We start from the raw sequence: 18,152 nt of genomic DNA on the forward strand, positions 1-18,152 counted from the left end.
TCGATATCTGATGAGAATACTGGGCCTTGCCGGATAATTTATTGTGGGCTGGACAAACTGAAACATGGGCTTGTCATCATGACTCTGCTTTTCCTTTGTAGTGAAAACATGTGAATGGTATACTAAAATGTGAAGAATGTTTGCCTAAAGCACAATATTTCGTATAAAGAGAGAAGCCTGGCTTTGTAAGATGGAGCAATCTCCTGAGAATATACACGTGTTGTACTTCTAGGACGCCCGTTACTTGGTTGCAGCCAATAAATTCGATCTTTGACTTCACCTAGAAGACTCTGAGTTTCTGTGTCTGAATCAGGAAAGTGCCCGAGGTCTTAGGGTGACCCTGACACCACTCGGTTCCGAAAAACCCAGTACCTCAGTTGGCGCCCTACGTGGGGCGATACCAACGGTACCGGTGCAAGCCAGAGGTTCGTGAGGAGCTTTGTGTGAAAATTCTGGAGGAAGGCCGCCACTTCATCGACCCCTGCATGTCGACGTGGTCCGAAAGTCTTTGCTGCGCGGTTCCCAGCTTCCCGATGGCTACGAAGGACTGCTGCCCTGGCTATCGCCCTGATTTGGACCCTTGACGATTGGTAGAGCGAAACGATAGACAAGTCTTCTGGTGACGTCCTCGATACCTCAGTTAAGTATAAGTGGAGCGTCTCCCAGTCCTTAGTTCGGTTCTTAGTTTGGGTATCCTTTGGGATCTTAGATTTGGAACTTGCAAGTACCAAAGCCGAAGGACTCGTGTATTCACGAGAATATCGTAATCGATAATCCTTTGAAGTTTGAAGCTAGACTAGAGAGCGAAAATGCCTGGTCTTAGCAGACTTGGAAATTTGTTTTGTCTTGGTTGTAATAATAGGGATTCCCGATTGGAGGACTCGTGTCCGGTTCCTCCGATTGGAACTCCGACGTATGAGCTGTATGTGAAACATGGAGTTGGCCCCATCACATACAATGAAGTGTGGATCAAATACACTAGAAACAATGGTGTTTTAAAATGGCCCCAATATGGTAGCTTTGACACGGAAATCTTAGATAACCTCGAAGTCAAACTTTTCAAGAAGAAAGCCCGGCCGGCAATGTTTGACTCTTTCCGCCTATGGCGTAAGGAAGCCAAACAGAAGGAAATTAAATTAGCGAAGAAAAATAAGAGAGAAAGGGGTATCTTGATAATGCAAGCTGCTATGCAGTACAAAGATAACGAAGAAGAACAGATGATTGAGCAGTTGCACAGGCAACGTAAAATGGTGATCGATAAATGCTATCCAGTTTTGCCGCCTCTTCAGCAAGATGCAGCAAAAGAGCTTGAAAAGGACCCCCTAATGTCGCATTTGTTGAGTTCGCCTCCCCCTTATGCGCAGAATGCTACGGCACCTCCGCAACCTTTAGCTGCGCAACCCGTGGTTGCATTGCCTCCTGCTCCTGCAGAGCAACCAGCTACTCTTCAGTTGGTTCCTATTCCTCCGGTGCAGCCTCCTCAAGGGCCACCGGCTTTTACCTCTGCTCTTCCTATACTTCCTACAACTTTGACTACTATATCGACTACCACTCCTTGTATTCCTCCTGACACTGCCTCTGCATCTGCCTTGCCTCACCCTGCTTTTCCGCTTGTCTTTTCATCGACTTCACCTTCTGTTCGTCAGAGAGTGGCTAGTACTGTCACTAGTTTTCTGCAACAAGTGCAACTCCTGCCTCTGAGCGTAAACAGTTGCTTAGTCAACTGCCTGATTCTAGGGAGAAGGAAACGTTGAATTATTTAGCACATAGATGGGTGACGGACCCGACAAAATATGATGTAGAATCTGTTATGGATGTCTTCCATTAGTGGGAAGCACCAAAGCAGAGATACGTTTTTGAGAAAATGTGTACTTTCCTTTCTGAAGATTTAGAAGAAAATGATTTGGAGCCCAATCCGCCTGAGTTGTGCCATATACGGTTTGAATTTGGGAAAGGCGCAATTGTGGGTTCAGATGTTGAGAAAGCAGTTGCGACGTTGTTGTCGCTTAGGACTGAAGGTGTTTCCAAGTTGTTGTTTGAGTCTGATTCCTCTGTTAAGAAGAAGGGAAGACAATATCCCATGAGAGAATTTCCTCCAGTATGGAAGGAAGAAATAGCGGCTGGTCCGAATAATGTTCCCCCAGCTATACCAGCACACTTTCAGCGTGTGTGGGTACATGTTCCATGGAAGCGAGCTGAAGTTTTGGCCCTTAAACAGACATTGCCTGATCCCGTAAAAATCCTGCAGGGTATTACAAGGAATTGTCACAGACTGCAGGTTCATGCATCATGAATCTAGCGGATATAGAAATGTTGTATGGGAATGTTGTTCCACAGCCTTTATGGGGTAAGATTCGTCATGCAGATCATGATCAGGAGTTAGGTGACTCATGGGCTAATATTACTGCTGCAGATGGCCGACAAGTTGGTGGTGCTAAACCTGAGCCTTTAGTAGCAGACCTCCCTGGTAGGATCTTTGATTACATGAAAACTTTAATGCCTGCGATGCGTGTGAATTGGGATAAATTGTCTGCGTGTAAGCAGAAGAAAGATGAAACGGTGTCTGATTTCTTCACCAGGTTTGAAGAGACGTTTGTCGACCACAGTGGTCAAGATATGAGTACAGAAGGTGGTCAGCGATTGTTCGTCGATAAATTTGTGCACAATCTGCTTCCAGAGTTGTGTAAGAAGTTGAAGGATTCAGAGAGTTCTTGGGCAGTTTCCTCTTCAGCACAGATATTTGGCTACTGCACAGTATTATGAAAATAGGGACAAAGATGAGAAAGATAGAGCAGAGAAGAAAACTAAAGAGTTAAAGACGAAGGTTTTGTTACAGCAATCATATCCACCACGTAATGGTCAAAGTGGTAGTGGTCAGAATAATGGTAGTCAGAGTAACTATCAGAATAATTATCAGCAACCTCAACAGTTTCAAAGACAAAGAGTCGAGTATACTCAACCACGTGTTCCTGTAGGTCCCAATCAGTGTTCGTACTGTAAGGAAGAGGGTCATTTCAAGTATAGTTGCCCTGTTTTGTCACAGCGCGCGAATAGTGTTCCTGGTGCACGAGGTCGAGGTGTTCAGCAAGCTCCAAGAGGTAGAAGACGTGGAAATTTCCCCCAAAATGCACGTTCCCTTCCACCTCAAAATTCAATGAATAGTTTTGATCAGCAGAATAACGCGTCTGGTAGGACGGCTCAGTACTATGCTGATGATTACTATGCAGAAGATGAGAATATGGAAGGTAATGGTTGCTAGGACAGCCATAGACAAAGAGAGGGAGTTGTTTCAGTTCCAGTAGATCAGAGTGGACCTTACGTTGAGGTGATTACATCAGGTGTGTCGGAGCCTTTTCTGTTGGATACTGGTGCTACAAAGAGTTCTATTATGCACTCAAAACTCCCTGGCGCACCTTTGTCTGGCGAAATGAATGTTTCTGTAGGTTTTTCTGGCGCCCCGGTTAGGATCCCGATTTCTAGTCCTATGTCTCTTTCTGTTGGTCCTTGCGAATTCGAAGCACCCCTTATTCTGACGACAGGTTGTGGTGAAAACTTGTTGGGATTGGATCTGTTGAAAAGATTGTACGCGACTTTGTACTGTTCTCCTTCAGGAGTACAACTTACTCTAGGTAAGAAAGTGGTTTCCTCAAGGTATTTGTCGAAGGACAAACTTCTGACAGAATTGTCGTTTCTTCCTGATATTCTTTGGGCTACTGGTCCTAATGATGTGGGTCTTTTGTAAATACCGCCATATGTCGTGACATTGAAAGCCAATGTTAAAATGCCATGCATTCCACAATACAAGATTTCTAGTGAAGGTGAGAAAGCGTTACTAGCGATCGTTTACGATTTGATTGAAAAAGATGTAATTGAAGAAACAAGAGGCAACGTTTGCAATAGTCCAGTTCTGCCTGTTTTGAAGCGTACCGATCCTTCTCAGCTACCTGTTTACAGATTTGTGATTGATCTTAGAGAGGTGAATAAAATAGTTGTGCCACAATTTCCAGTTGTTCCTGATATCACTGCCCTCTTCACTATGATTCCAGCTTCTGCGACCTGGCTTTCGGTGATTGACTTGAAGAATGCTTTCTTCAGTATCCCGATTGCCGAGGAGAGTAGGGATATTTTTGGCTTCAGTTTAGGAGGTCGAAGCTTCCGCTTTAAACGCACTCTCCAGGGCTACTGTGAAAGTCCATCAATATATAGTCAAACTCTAAAAACACAACTTGATACGATTGTTTTATCTGATGATACTACTCTTGTCCAGTACGTTGACGATTTACTCGTCGCTGCAGATACTGAGGAAATCTGTAAAGAAGCCACGTTGTCATTGTTGCGTCATCTGTGTGATTTGCATCACAAGGTGTCACTTTCCAAATTGCAATATTGTCGACAAGAAGTGACCTACTTAGGTCATCTCTTATTGAAGGAGGGAAGGAAACTGACCCCAGAAAGAATTCAGACAATAGCGAAATTGAGTGTGCCAAGAATACAGAGAAAAGTGTGTGCTTTTTTGGGCATTACATCATATTGCAGACAATGGATACCGAATTTTTCGTTATTAGCCAAACCTTTGGTGGCATTAACGTGTAAAGATACACCGAATCCCGTTCCATGGTCTGAAGAGTGTCAGAAAAGTTTTTCCGAATTGCGTGATGCATTATGTTCGGCTCCTGTGTTGGCTACCCCCGACTACAGTAAACCCTTTACATTGTATGTCCATGAGAAGGAAGGTTGTGCATTGTCAGTGTTGACACAGTTGTTCGGAGACAAGCAGCGTCCATGTGCATATTTTTCGTCGACTTTGGATCCGGTAGCTACAGCATTGCCGAGTTGTTTAAGAGCAACAGCGGCCACAGCTGTTTCTATTCGACAGTCTGCTGGTTTGGTGATGAATAATACATTGATTGTGATGTTCCACATGCAGTGGACACATTGTTAAACAGAACCAAGACACAGCACTTAACTAGTGCTCGATTGTCAGGTTACGAGTTTACATTGTTAGCGAGTCATGTGCACATAAAAAGATGCAACACGCTTAACCCAGCTACGTTGTTGCCGATTGTAGAGGAATTAGATGCTTATGAACAGCATGATTGTTTTCTCAGAACAGAAGAAGAAACAAAAGGGAGAATAGACCTCCAAGATACTCCTCTTGCAATGTGTGATGGTACATTATGGGTAAATGGTTCATGCTTCAAGCTTCCGAATGGTGATACGACTGCAGCACATGCTGTTACGACTTTGCATACGATTGTTGAAACTGCACGTATTCCACACAATTCAGCTCAAGCAGCAGAGTTGATTGCACTTACACGAGCGTGTGTGTTGTCGAAAGGAATGAAAGTGACCATCTAAACCGACAGCCAATACGCATTTGGTGTGGCTCACAGTTTTGGACGATTGTGGAAAGAACGTGGGTTCCTGACTTCGCATGGAGCTAAAATACAGCATGGTCAGTTTGTGAATGAGCTTCTTGAATCACTGACCTTGCCATTGCAAGTTGCGATTGTGAAATGTAGTGCTCACAAGAAGGTGACTGATGATGTTGGTCGTGGTAATGCATTTGCTGACGAAGTCGCAAAAGAAACAACAGGGAATGTGATGAGTCGAATGTATGTTGCAGGCCCTGCAAGATGGATTTGTGACATTGGAATGTGTGAAGGCACGATAGAGAGTGTGAAGTCTATTCAAGCCGAAGCTACAGAGAAATAGTTGAGTGTGTGAAGAGAAAGTACGGGTAAAATGGATGCCAATTTTTGTTGGGTTGAATTGTCAGAGCATCAGAGATGGTTGCTACCCGATGCGTACGTGCTTGCGGTGGTTACAATGGCCCATGGAATGCCACATATCAGTGTAAAATGGATTTGCAAGTTGTTGGCTCCAGTATGGCAAAATGCTGGAATTCCCAAGTGTGCAGAAAATGTGGTCAAGAATTGCATGGTGTGTCTGAAATACAATCCTGGTAGGGGAACCCCAACTCCAGCTGGCCATTTTGCACCTCCTACGTATCCGTTCGAGGTTTTGCAGCTAGATTTCATCCACATGGAAAGGTGCAACAATTTAAAATACGTACTCGTTGTTGTTTGTGCCTTTTCAAGATGGGTGGAAGCCTATCCACTAAAAGACAATACTGCCTTATCCACAGCTAAAGCCCTTGTGAAAGAGTTCTTCCCTAGATTTGGAATGCCGAGAATGGTCTGGAGTGACAATGGGAGTGAATTTGTGGGTCGAGTGATGAAGAAAGTATGTGAAGGGCCAGGCATCCAACAGAAGTTTCACACTGCAAATCACCCCCAATCAGCTGGACTAGTAGAATGCCATAATGGCACGCTAAAGTTAAAACTGGCCAAGATTCAAGCGAGCACTGGTCTTAAATGGCCTGACGCTCTACCCTTAGCACTCCTATCAACTAGAATGACTGTGCATTCGCGAGTGGGACTTAGACCCTATGAGATTGTTTTTGGCCGCCCGGCCAACATATGGGGAGTGCCAAGGCCTACAAAATTCAGTGAAATCGAACACCCTGTCTTGCTTGACTATTTGTACGAATTGATTGCTAAATTGCGTGTTTTACACCAACAGGTCCACGACACTCTGCCTCAGGTCTCTGAACCTCCAGGACACCCCATCGATCCTGGATCCTGGGTTCTGGTGAAAAACTTTCAGCGAACAAAGAACGACCAGCCCCGGTGGACAGGCCCACACTTGTCCTTCTTTCAACAAGATCAGCTGTTCGAGTGGAAGGAAAGAAGCACTGGATCCATGGTGTACATTGTAAGAGGGTACCTTTGCCTCTGCCGTACGACCAGTGGGTCCAGGAGGGTGTTGCCGACTCAGAGACTGAAACCGTGCCTCGTTTTCTGCCTTTCAGTGATGCACGTATAAAAGGAACAATTTCTGAGAAAGAAAGTGACAATCTCTTGCAAGCAGCTGTGCCACCGTCAATTCAATTGGACACTACAGAACCTGAACTCCTTTTCCGAGATAATACAATACCGGGAAAACAACGATATAATCTGAGGCCGAGAACTATGAACTAATAAAATTGTCTTTCTAAGTACTATTTTTGAAAGTGCAGCTCTCTCATCTGAGAAACTTTTTTATTTTTTGTTTTTCGAACCACCATCTGGGTTCCGCTGTAGGGTCGCGGTTGCCCAAAGTCTTTGGGGTGCAGCTGATGTTAGGTCGACAGTTCTGGTTGGTCTAAGGGAGTTGCCCTGGACTGACAGAAGCATTCCTAAGCATAGAACACCCAACCATCGCGAGCAGCATATTATAGAGGATGGAGTTTTTCGAGATGGAGAGGCCTTCCAAAGAAATGAACTTTAAAAGCAGAATATGTAAAATGATGACAAAGAAAAGCTTTTTGATATTGTGCATTTTCATGTTATTCAGTGTAATTATATTTTTAATAGGATATGTTTTATTCTCTTTTCGAGTAACATTTACTCCCACCACATCGCCTATACCTCCTCTTTCTACTGTTTCCTCTCATTCTTTTCAGCCCCTTCCTTAACATGAATCAGCTAGATTAGAGTTTATTAATAACTCCTTCGTTCAGCTTTTGCAGCAACACCAACTAGTAATGAACACGACTAACTGTTGGGTGTGTGGTCTTATGCCTCTCACAACGGATAAAGGTATCCCTTATCTGGTCCTGCCATTCAGCCACAATGGTTCTGTGTGGGCATACAGAACAATGTTCATCTACGCACATGAAGTCTACCCCCTACGTTCTGTAACAGACAATCCTAAAAATAGTGCTCTAGTTAAGGGTATAGTAGATATGATTAAGGAAGATATTTCCTACGAGACTATCCCGAGAGATGAGACACTTGTATATATAGGATGGAACGTAACCGGATATGGAGCTACTCTGAGTGAGAAACAGCAGGATAAGAGATCTTCCGCGATTTGGATTGTACCCCATCAGGGTCACCTGTGTCTGCAAGGTACTGGCAAGAATCCCAGAGCTCAGTTAGGGAAGAGTATCTGTACTGAAACGTATGTTTTTTGCGTCTCAGACTTCCTCTTCGTTTCTAGCAGCTAAGGGTACCTATTTCATCTGCCATGATAGAGCCTATACATGGTTGCCCCCTGACTTCTCAGGCACATGTTTTGTTTTGTTCCTGTTGCCTCCCACCTACACAGCAGCGGCAGATTACCACAAGACAAGGATAGTTAGAGGTGTCTTGAGTAAAGAAGACACTGCAGGACAAGAATTTGGGGACTTCGTAAAAGATTTTCTGCCGTTCTGGGGATCCATGGTTAACAGCAGGAACATAAGACAAATGACAAGGGTGGTCGAATCCACCGTAGTTGAAACTGCTGGTGCCCTTAGTAACTTGACTGCTGAGCTCCAGTCGGATCGTCTTATGACCCTTCAGAACAGGGTCGCATTAGACGTCATACTTGCAGACCGAGGTGGGGTATGTAAATTGATCCAATCGAGTTGCTGTGTTTTCATTCCAGATAACGCTCCAACAGTGTACCAGGCCATCTCCAAACTGCATAAGATTTCCAAATCTATTCATGTGGATAAAGGAGATTGGTTGTTTATGGGATGGTTCTGGGAACTGATATCCGCCTGGGGATGGAAAATTCTGATGGTCATTGGGATGGTCTTAGCAATTCTTTTCCTGTTCTGTCTGTGCGTGTAGTGTGCTCCTGCAATATGTGGCCTCTGTGCTACATCATGTGTAAGGAAACCTGTATCAAAAGACGAACTAAGTAATAGAATGATGTTACAGCAACATCTCAATGACTTTAGGAATATAGACCTGGACTCAGATTAGCATGAGGATAGGTTAAATGCCTATGTAAGGGCAAAAGGAGGGTTTGTGGTTCTGAAAATTCTGGACTCGTGTAATTAACTTTGTCATAGCATGACGATTTTGGTATCAGAAGGCCGAGAATGACAAGTACACTATGTATGAACATTTTCGTCATTTTTGAGTGACGAATTTACCTCAAAATCGTCATTTTCGTCCTGAACCCTTGGCTTCCATTTTGTGTACGGCAGCCATTTTGTGAGTTGCCCTCACATAGGCTTATAACTACAGCCAAATTCGATTCCAAAGGACACGTACACCTTAATTGACTTCTTCACGACCTGGGCAAGCTGGAACCATTGCCCCAGGCCGAACCTGCCCGACCAGTTCCCTTCCCAGTGGCCGAGCGAGATAGCATCAAGGCACAGCCTATCATAAACCTTTTCATCGCACACACACCCTGCCTAATCTTGCTCACACCTGTCCCTGTTTCTTTCTCTACAACTTGCTTTATGATGAGGAGGTGCCCGTTTTTATTGGGGGTCCGTCGATATCTGATGAGAATACTGGGCCTTGCCGGATAATTTATTGTGGGCTGGACAAACTGAAACATGGGCTTGTCATCATGACTCGGCTTTTCCTTTGTAGTGAAAACATGTGAATGGTATACTAAAATCTGAAGAATGTTTGCCTAAAGCACAATATTTCGTATAAAGAGAGAAGCCTGGCTTTGTAGGATGGAGCAGTCTCCTGAGAATATACACGTGTTGTACTTCGAGGACGCCTTTTACTTGGTTGCAGCCAATAAATTCGATCTTTGACTTCACCTAGAAGACTCTGAGTTTCTGTGTCTGAATCAGGAAAGTACCCGAGGTCTTAGGGTGTACCCTGACACCACTGGGTTCCGAAAAACCCAGTACCTCATAACCTACTTAGGCTCATTCAACCCACGAGCCTCATTCAACCCACTCACAAAGGCTCATTCAACCCACGAGCGTCTTCTAAACTACCAAGGCTCGTCGAACCCACTGTGGCTCATTCAACCCACCATGGCTCCTCTAACCTACCAAGGCTCATTTAACCAACATGTCTCATTGTACCCCCTGAGGCTCATTTAACCCACTGAGGTTCATTCAACCCACCAAGGCTCCTCTTTCCAACTGAGGCTCATTTAACCCACCCACAATCAATCAATCAAAACATTTTTAAAGCACACTACTCACTGCAGGGTCTAAAGGCGCTGGGGGGATGCTGCTACTGCTTGAATAACCAGGTCTTGAGTAGTCATTGGAAGGTAAACAGGTCCTGGGTCTGCCGTAGGAGGATGGGGAGGGTGTTCCAGGTCTTGGAGGCGAGGTGAGCAAACGATCTGCCCCAGAAGATTGCTTTTTGGATGCGGGGGATGGTTGCGAGTGCGAGGTTGGCAGAGTGTAGCTGGCGGTTGGGGGTGTAGGAGGTGAGTCATCTGTTGAGGTATGCTGGTCCGTTGTTGTGGAGTGCTTTGTGTGCGTGGGTGAGGAGCATGAAGGTGATCCTCTTGTTGGCGAGGAGCCAGTGCAGGTCTCTTAGGTGGGGTGTGATGTGGCTGTGGCGGGGTATTTTGAGGATCAGGTGTGCAGAAGCGTTCTGAATGCGGTGCAGGTATTTTTGGAGTTTGACCGAGTGTAGGAAGGGGGAGGCTCTAGTTGGCGCAGTGAAACACTAGCGACAAGCAGGGACTCTCTCTTCCTCGTCAGGGCTGAGGGTTACCTTCCAGACAACCTCTGCTTACCCTCTAGGTAGTGTGGCTTAAGCAGTCGTAGGCTAATCTTTGGGGCACATAGGGTTAAACACTTGCAATATTACACCCTCACAACCAACCCACCACACAATGAGACCAAACTGTATTCTGTAAAAATATATATCTTTATATAGATTTTAAGCAGGCTTGTGAATACAGTTATCAGGCTTTCAAATAGCGGTTTCCTGTTACTTAGTTCAAGTTGCCACAGTTCTTTCTAGCAATAAGAGTTCTTAGGGCCTTCTGGCCAGTTCAACAAAGTTCTTGTGGAGCGGGCGGCTTCCAGGGGAGCTGTCCCACGTTGCATTGCCTTCCCGGGGTCGCTGTTCGTTGCGGCTCTCAGCCGAGCAGGTCACGGGTCATCCGGGGCAGCGGTGCTCTGTGGCGGCAGGGTCCTTTCCTCGTCGTTTGCTCCGACCCTGGAGGCGGCGGCCGTGTGGTGGCGGCAAGTGGCAGTACGGTCCCCAAGTGCAGGACGTACCCAGCCAAATGCCGGTGCAGCTGTGCGCTCACAGCTGAGCTGTCGGGCAGGATACCGACCCAGAGGACTCTCACAGGGTGACTGTCCATCTTTGCAAGTGGATTGGCTGCTCGTGGCGCAGTCAACTCGAGAGCTCGGACCGGACGGGTCCTCCTTCGCTTTGCTCTTGGGCTCCCGGTGCAGTTGCGGTCACGGTGTTCGGGCCAGCGGCGGCTGGACCTCACTTTGCTTTCGCTGTTGCTTTTGGCCCCGGTCACGGTGGTCAGGTGGATGTCGTTGCCTTGGAGGAGATTCCTCCGTCGGTACTGCAGTGATAGGCAGCACACACAGTCGCTTTCTTCAGGGTGTAGCGCCCACTGGTCCTGGGGCGCTGGTCAGGGGGCAAGTTCACAGCTAGCCCTTGGAGATCTCTCAACAGAGTTTGGCACAAAGTTTCTCAAAGCAAAAGTCTTCTCGCAGTCTTTCCTTTCTCCTCTCCTTCGGCAGCAAGGCACCAGACACAGGCAAGAGACAGCACCCTTCCTTGTCCTTCACGGTCCTTCTCGTCGGGCAGAGTTCCTTCTGTAGCCCAAACTGGATCTAACTTTCAAGGAGCAGGGCTCCTTCTTTTATATGGCATTTCTTTTGTTCTCGCAGGCCAGGGGGGCCTTTGCATAGCCACTTTCAGTCCTTGAGTACTCCGGCGGGTGTACTCCGGCTTCTGCTTTCAGTGTGAGGGGCAGGCGCATCAGACGCCCCACAGGAGGTGGAGCCAGCATTGTGCGGACAGGGATAGCCAGAGTACCTTGTTGATGGGGGCTTCGCCCTTCCTGGGCCAGGTGTCGGCTGAGTCATCAGTCGCTCCCCAGGAGGGTGGAGCCAGCATTGTGGTGGCAGAGCACAGCAAGATCCAGAGTCAAGAGCCACTCATTCCTCCCACTAAGGTGTAATCTGCGCATTCACCACCTGTCATCCCCCCAGCCCTGTCACTCACACATCCCAGACAGTCAGATACACATACCAGCAGAGGCGGGCTGAAATGGTTAGGCAAGCAAATGCTAACTTTCTAAAAGTAGCATCTGCAAACCCAGGATACTAAAATAAACTTGACTACAAGAAATATTTTATCATCCTGAGTTCAGGCATACTAAACACGACTCGCTACCATGCTCCTTGAGCCTGCTGGGATTATAGGGTGTAATAATTCCAGCAGCTCAGTCTGGCCTAATGGAGCAGGTAGCCTTCAATAGTGAAATACGGTCTTGGTTGTAAGTCACTACTAGGACATGCCACACACCTCAGGGCTTGTCCTACCTTACACCTACAACGCACCCTGCCCGCAGGCCTACCATAGGGGTGACTAATATGTAGTCAAGGGAAGGTTCGGGGGCTGGCAAGTGGGTGCACTTGCCCAGCTAGCGTGACAGTACGAGACCGCACGCGGGTTCTGCGGTCGCAGTTCCCAGACACATCTTTACAGCTGCTTCGGTGGGTGGCGCAACCGGCGCTGCAGGCCCACCAGCAGTATTGGCATCTACAAGCCCCGGCACTCCTAGTGCACTTTACTAGGGACTAACAGTAAATCCAATGAACCAATCATGGATACCAATCGCATGTACAATTTACAGTAGGGAGCACTTGCACTGCGGCATGGGTCAGCCGTGGCGCAGTGCCCTGAGTATCGGAAAACCAGCAAAACATCGGAGGCACATCAGCAAAAAGTGGAAGGGAAACTCACGCCAAGGTGCCAGGTCTAACATGTGTCCCCTCCAGCTGAAATGTGGGGGGAACTACCCTTCCCCAGGGAGTTCCACATCACTAAGGTGGAAAAATCTGGACAGACCGTCAGCGTTGGCGTGATCGGTGCCAGGGCGGTGTTCCACCGTAAAGTCCATACTCTGTAGAGAAATGGACCACCTCAACAGTTTCGGGTTCTCACCCCTCATTTGCATCAACCATCTGAGGGGCCTGTGGTCCGTCTGAACTCGGAAGTGAGACCCAAACAAGTAGGGTCTTAGCTTCTTCAGCGCCCAGACCACAGCAAATGCTTCACGCTCTATTGCACTCCACCTTCTTTCCCGTGGAAGTAACCTCCTACTTATGAAGGCTACGGGTTGGTCAAAGCCCTCCTCAGTCATCTGTGAAAGAACAGCCCCTACACCATGCTCTGAAGCGTCTGTTTGCACTATGAATTCCTTGGAGAAATCAGGAGCCAGGAGCACGGGCGCCGTGCACATGGCAGTCTTCAGGGTGTCAAAAGCCTTCTGACAGGTGTCAGTCCAAATCACATTCCTGGGCTGCTTTTTCGAAGTCAGCTCTGTCAAGGGGGTCACGATCGTGCCATAGCCCTTGACAAACCTCCTGTAATACCCAGTGAGCCCCAGGAAGGCTCTCACTGCAGTCTGGGTCTTGGGGGGTTCCCAAGCCAGGATGGTCTCAATTTTGGGTTGCAAGGGTGCTACCTTGCCACTCCCAACTTGGTGTCCCAAGTACACCACTGAACCCTGCCCAATCTGGCACTTGCTTGCCTTGATTGTGAGGCCTGCTCTGCGCAGGGCCATCAACACTTCCCAGAGGTGCCGCAGGTGTTCTGGCCAGGTGCCACTGAACACCGCGATGTCATCCAGGTAGGCGGCACTGAACTCGTCCAGCCCAGCCAACACCTGGTTGACCAATCTCTGAAAGGTGGCAGGGGCATTCTTCATCCCAAATGGCATAACCCGGAACTGGAAATGCCCATCTGGAGTAGAGAATGCTGACCTCTCCTTTGCCCCATCGGTCAAGGCGATCTGCCAGTACCCAGACGTCAAATCAAACGTACTGAGGAACCGAGCAGCCCCTAGCCGATCAATGAGCTCATCAGCTCTGGGGATGGGGTGCGCGTCAGTCTTCGTGACTGAATTGAGTCCACTGTAGTCCACACAGAACCGTAGTTCGGGTGTGGCTCCCGGCGCAGCAGCCTTTGGGACCAAGACCACGGGGCTGGACCAAGGACTGCTGGAAGACTCAACCACCCCAAGGGCAAGCATCTTGGAGACCTCCTCCTTGATGCATGCCCGGACCCTGTCAGTCACTCTGTAAGCCTTATGCTTCACAGGTAAGCTGTCTCCAGTGTCCACATCATGGACGCACCAATCTGTGACACTCGGAACCAGGGAGAACAGATCTGGAAACTGCCCCAGCAACTGGCGGCAGTCTTCCTGTTGTTCGGGGGTCAGGGTGGGTGAGAGGTTAACTCCATCCACTGACCCGTCTTTCTCACAGGCCACTAAGAGGTCAGGAAGAGGCTCCGACTCCTCCTCCATTCCGTCATCAGTTGCCAACAACATGCCCACTTCGGACCTTCGCAAGTGGGGCTTGAGGCGGTTGACATGTAGGACCCTCAAAGGGTTCCTGGGCGTCTTCATGTCCACCAAGTATGTCACTGGGCTCTTGCGCTCCACAACCTCGAATGGGCCTGTCCACTTATCTTGAAGGGCACAGGGCTCCACCGGGGCCAGGACATACACCTCTTGTCTAGGCTGAAGCTCGACCAGAGTGGCATTCTGGTCGTACCACCGCTTCATCTCCTCCTGGCTCGCTTCCAGATTTGCCTCGGCAAATTGTCTGAAGTGTCTGGTTTGGTTTCTGAAGGCCAGCATGTAGCTATATACATTCTGGGGAGGTTTCCTGGGAGATTGCTCCCAGCCTTCCTTTACCAAACTCAGCGGTCCTCTCACGGGGTGACCGTACAGCAGTTCAAAGGGGCTGAACCCTAGGGACTTCTGTGGTACCTCGCGATATGCAAAGAGCAGGCATGGTAAGAGGACGTCCCACTTACGCCTCATTGGACCTTCTAGGCCCATGATCATGCCTTTCAGGGTTCGGTTGAATCTCTCAACCAACCCGTTACCTTGGGGATGGTAAGGTGTGGTAAACTTATACGTTACGCCACACTCTTGCCAAAGGGACTTCATATACTTGGATATGAAGTTGGTCCCCCTGTCGCTCACCACCTCTAGAGGGAATCCTACTCGTGAGAAAATTCCCATCAGTGCACGTCCCACCACGGGGGCCGTCACTGTCCTCAGAGGGATGGCTTCAGGGTACCGGGTGGCATGATCCACCAAGACCAGGATAAACCTGTTGCCCATGGCTGTCTTGGGGTCCAGAGGCCCAACGATGTCAATACCCACTCGCTGGAATGGCGTACCGACCACAGGGAAGGGTTGGAGGGGAGCCTTGTTCTTCCCTCCGGTCTTCCCACTTGCCTGGCAAGTCGGACAAGTTCTACAATGAGCGTCTGAGCTCTTGTGCATTTGGGGCCAGTAAAAGTGGGTGACAAGCCTGTCATAGGTCTTGTCCATCCCCAAATGTCCTGCTAAAGGCACATCATGAGCCAGACCCAGTAGGAAGGCTCTGAATTTCTGGGGTACCACCAGCACACGGGCTGACCCAGGTTCAGCAGCCTTAGGCTCCGAATACAGGAGGTCGTTCTCCCAGTACACGTAATGTGTTTTGGCCTGAACACCATTGGCCTGGTCTGCAGCCTGCTACCGCATACCCACGAGAGAAGGGCATTCTTTCTGCTCCTTGCAGAATTCCTCCCTGGAGGGTCCTCCTTCTTGCTGCCAATGGGTCAGCTCAGGCAGGTCCCCCAGTTCGGCGATCTGTTCCTCTGTAGGCTCCAGGGCATCCCCCTCAAGGTCTGCTTCCTCCTGGACCGTGGGAACTTCAGGGACCGGTTTCCCGCGTCCCCTGCGCCTTCTCCCTAAGGGGAGTGCTCCAAGTCATTCCCTAGCAAACAGTCAACAGGCATGGTTTTTCTTACACAGACCTGCAGAGTACCAGAGACCCCCCCCACTCGAAGGGAACTTGAGCCATCGGACACTGACTCTCAGAATTATCAGCGTTGATAACCCTACAGTAGGCATGGGGTACAACCTGCTCTTGAGACACCAGGTGCTGCCTCACTGCAGTCACACTGGCTCCTGTGTCTCTAAGAGCCTCAGCTTCCTTGCCATTGATGATCACCACCTGCCCATATTTCTTAGTGTTAGAGGGCAGGTAATTCGTAGGGATCATCTCACTGTCTCCTAGCGAGACCAGGGTCATGTGAACGGGATCTCCACCCCCCGGGACCATCACTTCTTCTCCTAAGTGAACACTAGTCACTTGACGGGGCGGAGAACCAGTGGGTGCGGGTTTTCCAAACAGGCGACACTTGGGGTCACTGGATATGTGCCCAGGCTCGCCACATTTGTAACAATTGAAGGGCCCCTTTGGAACAGGTTTACCTGTCGGGGCCCCATTCTGCTTCGGGGGTGGGGGAGGCTGAGAACCTTGCTGCGGGTTCCCCTGGGAACTACTTTGGGGGCCTTTTTGGAACCCTTTCTGTTTTCCCCCCGTGTCCCCCCCACTCTTCTGCTGGGGACCCTGCCCACTCTTGGCGGAGTCTCCCACGGGACCCTTGTGGACCCTGGTGCTGAGCCAGCGGTCCGCCTCCTCAGCAAGCTTCCTCGGGTTGGACAGCTTGCTATCGATCAGGTGTTGGCGTAACTCAGGAAAACAGTGATCAGACAAGTGCTCCCATGCAATCAAATCAAAGAGACCTTGAAAATAATTCACTTTGCTACCCTTCACCCAACCATCCACTGCTCTGCAAAAATAAGTCACATACTCCACATACGTATTCCCAGGCCGCTTAGTACATCCCCTAAACTTCTGTCTATACATTTCAGGGGTAAGCCCGTACCTGTTCATTAAAGCTTCTTTCATGTGGGAATAGGATCTCTGATTCTCAACGGGCAAATCTAGCAAGGTATCTCGCCCTTCGCTAAGGAACCTTCCCCACAACCCCGCTCCTCAATCCTTGTCAGGGACCCGGTGGGAGGACATGGCTACCTCGTATGCCCTAAACCACTGTCCTATGTCATCCCCCTTAAAGAACTCCTTAACTGCGTCTTTCGGGATGTGCACTCTTGACTCTATCTGCACTGGCGATGTGCTGCCACCAGAGGGAGGATGATCCAAGCCTCTTTCTTTCAGGCTCATCTCCCTCATTTTCACTTCGTAATCCATTTGGTGCTTTCGCTCTTCTAGCGCCATTCTTTTGGTTTCAAGCTCCAGTTGGATTTTTAATTCTGCCAGCTTCCTTTCGTGATTCCTCGTTTCCTTCCTGTCCGCCAGCTCCTCTGGCGACAGGCCTTTACCAAAGCTGTGCACGCTGTTTGGCCTTTCGAGATCTATCAGATCTCCAAGTGCATTCTGCTCCTCAGTTGCATCTTGCTCCGCGAGGGCATCTTGATCCTCCGGGGCCTTTCTGGACTCTATCCAGGCTTTCAGGGCCTTGTAGAGCTGTGGCTTGTTCTTGCAACCAGCGTGCGGAACCTTGAGTTTTCTGCAAAAAAACTTAAGCTCATCCTTGCTGTATTTATCCAGCTTCGCGGCGTCCCACTCCACCTCCAACACCTCGGAGGTCGTGGACTCCTCTCCATCCAGACTCTTCGTGCCCGGCATGGTTCTCACACTCGGAATCTTCTTTCGGCAAAATTCAAAAGCAAAGTCTGTGGCTAAGTAACTGGACTGTAATCACTGTGCAATGGTCAGAAGTTAAGGTATAGATACTGCAAGTGTAAATTCGAAAAATCCTCACCGCTGCGTCCAATGTAGGAAGGGGGAGGCTCTAGTTGGCGCAGTGAAACACTAGCGACAAGCAGGGACTCTCTCTTCCTCGTCAGGGCTGAGTGTTACCTTCCAGACAACCTCTGCTTACCCTCTAGGTAGTGTGGCTTAAGCAGTCGTAGGCTAATCTTTGGGGCACATAGGGTTAAACACTTGCAATATTACACCCTCACAACCAACCCACGACACAATGAGACCAAACTGTATTCTGTAAAAATATATATCTTTATATAGATTTTAAGCAGGCTTGTGAATACAGTTATCAGGCTTTCAAATAGCGGTTTCCAGTTACTTAGTTCAAGTTGCCACAGTTCTTTCTAGCAATAAGAGTTCCTAGGGCCTTCTGGCCAGTTCAACAAAGTTCTTGTGGAGCGGGCGGCTTCCAGGGGAGCTGTCCCACGTCGCGTTGCCTTCCCGGGGTCGCTGTTCGTTGCGGCTCTCAGCCGAGCAGGTCATGGGTCATCCGGGGCAGCGG

General features: G+C 48.7%; 1 protein-coding gene and 1 pseudogene across 1 annotated transcript in view; one reads left to right on the forward strand and one right to left on the reverse strand.

Annotated features, from left to right (window-relative positions):
• Positions 1 to 18,152, reverse strand: part of LOC147693237 (tyrosinase-like) — a 300,300-nt gene that overhangs the window by 234,297 nt on the left and 47,851 nt on the right. The gene's annotated exons all lie outside the window — the stretch shown is intronic.
• On the forward strand, positions 810 to 3,259 carry LOC147693238 (uncharacterized; annotated as a pseudogene).

This window comes from Lissotriton vulgaris, chromosome 8 (genome assembly GCF_964263255.1).
Source record: "Lissotriton vulgaris chromosome 8, aLisVul1.2, whole genome shotgun sequence".
Classification (NCBI taxonomy): Eukaryota; Metazoa; Chordata; class Amphibia; order Caudata; family Salamandridae; genus Lissotriton; species Lissotriton vulgaris.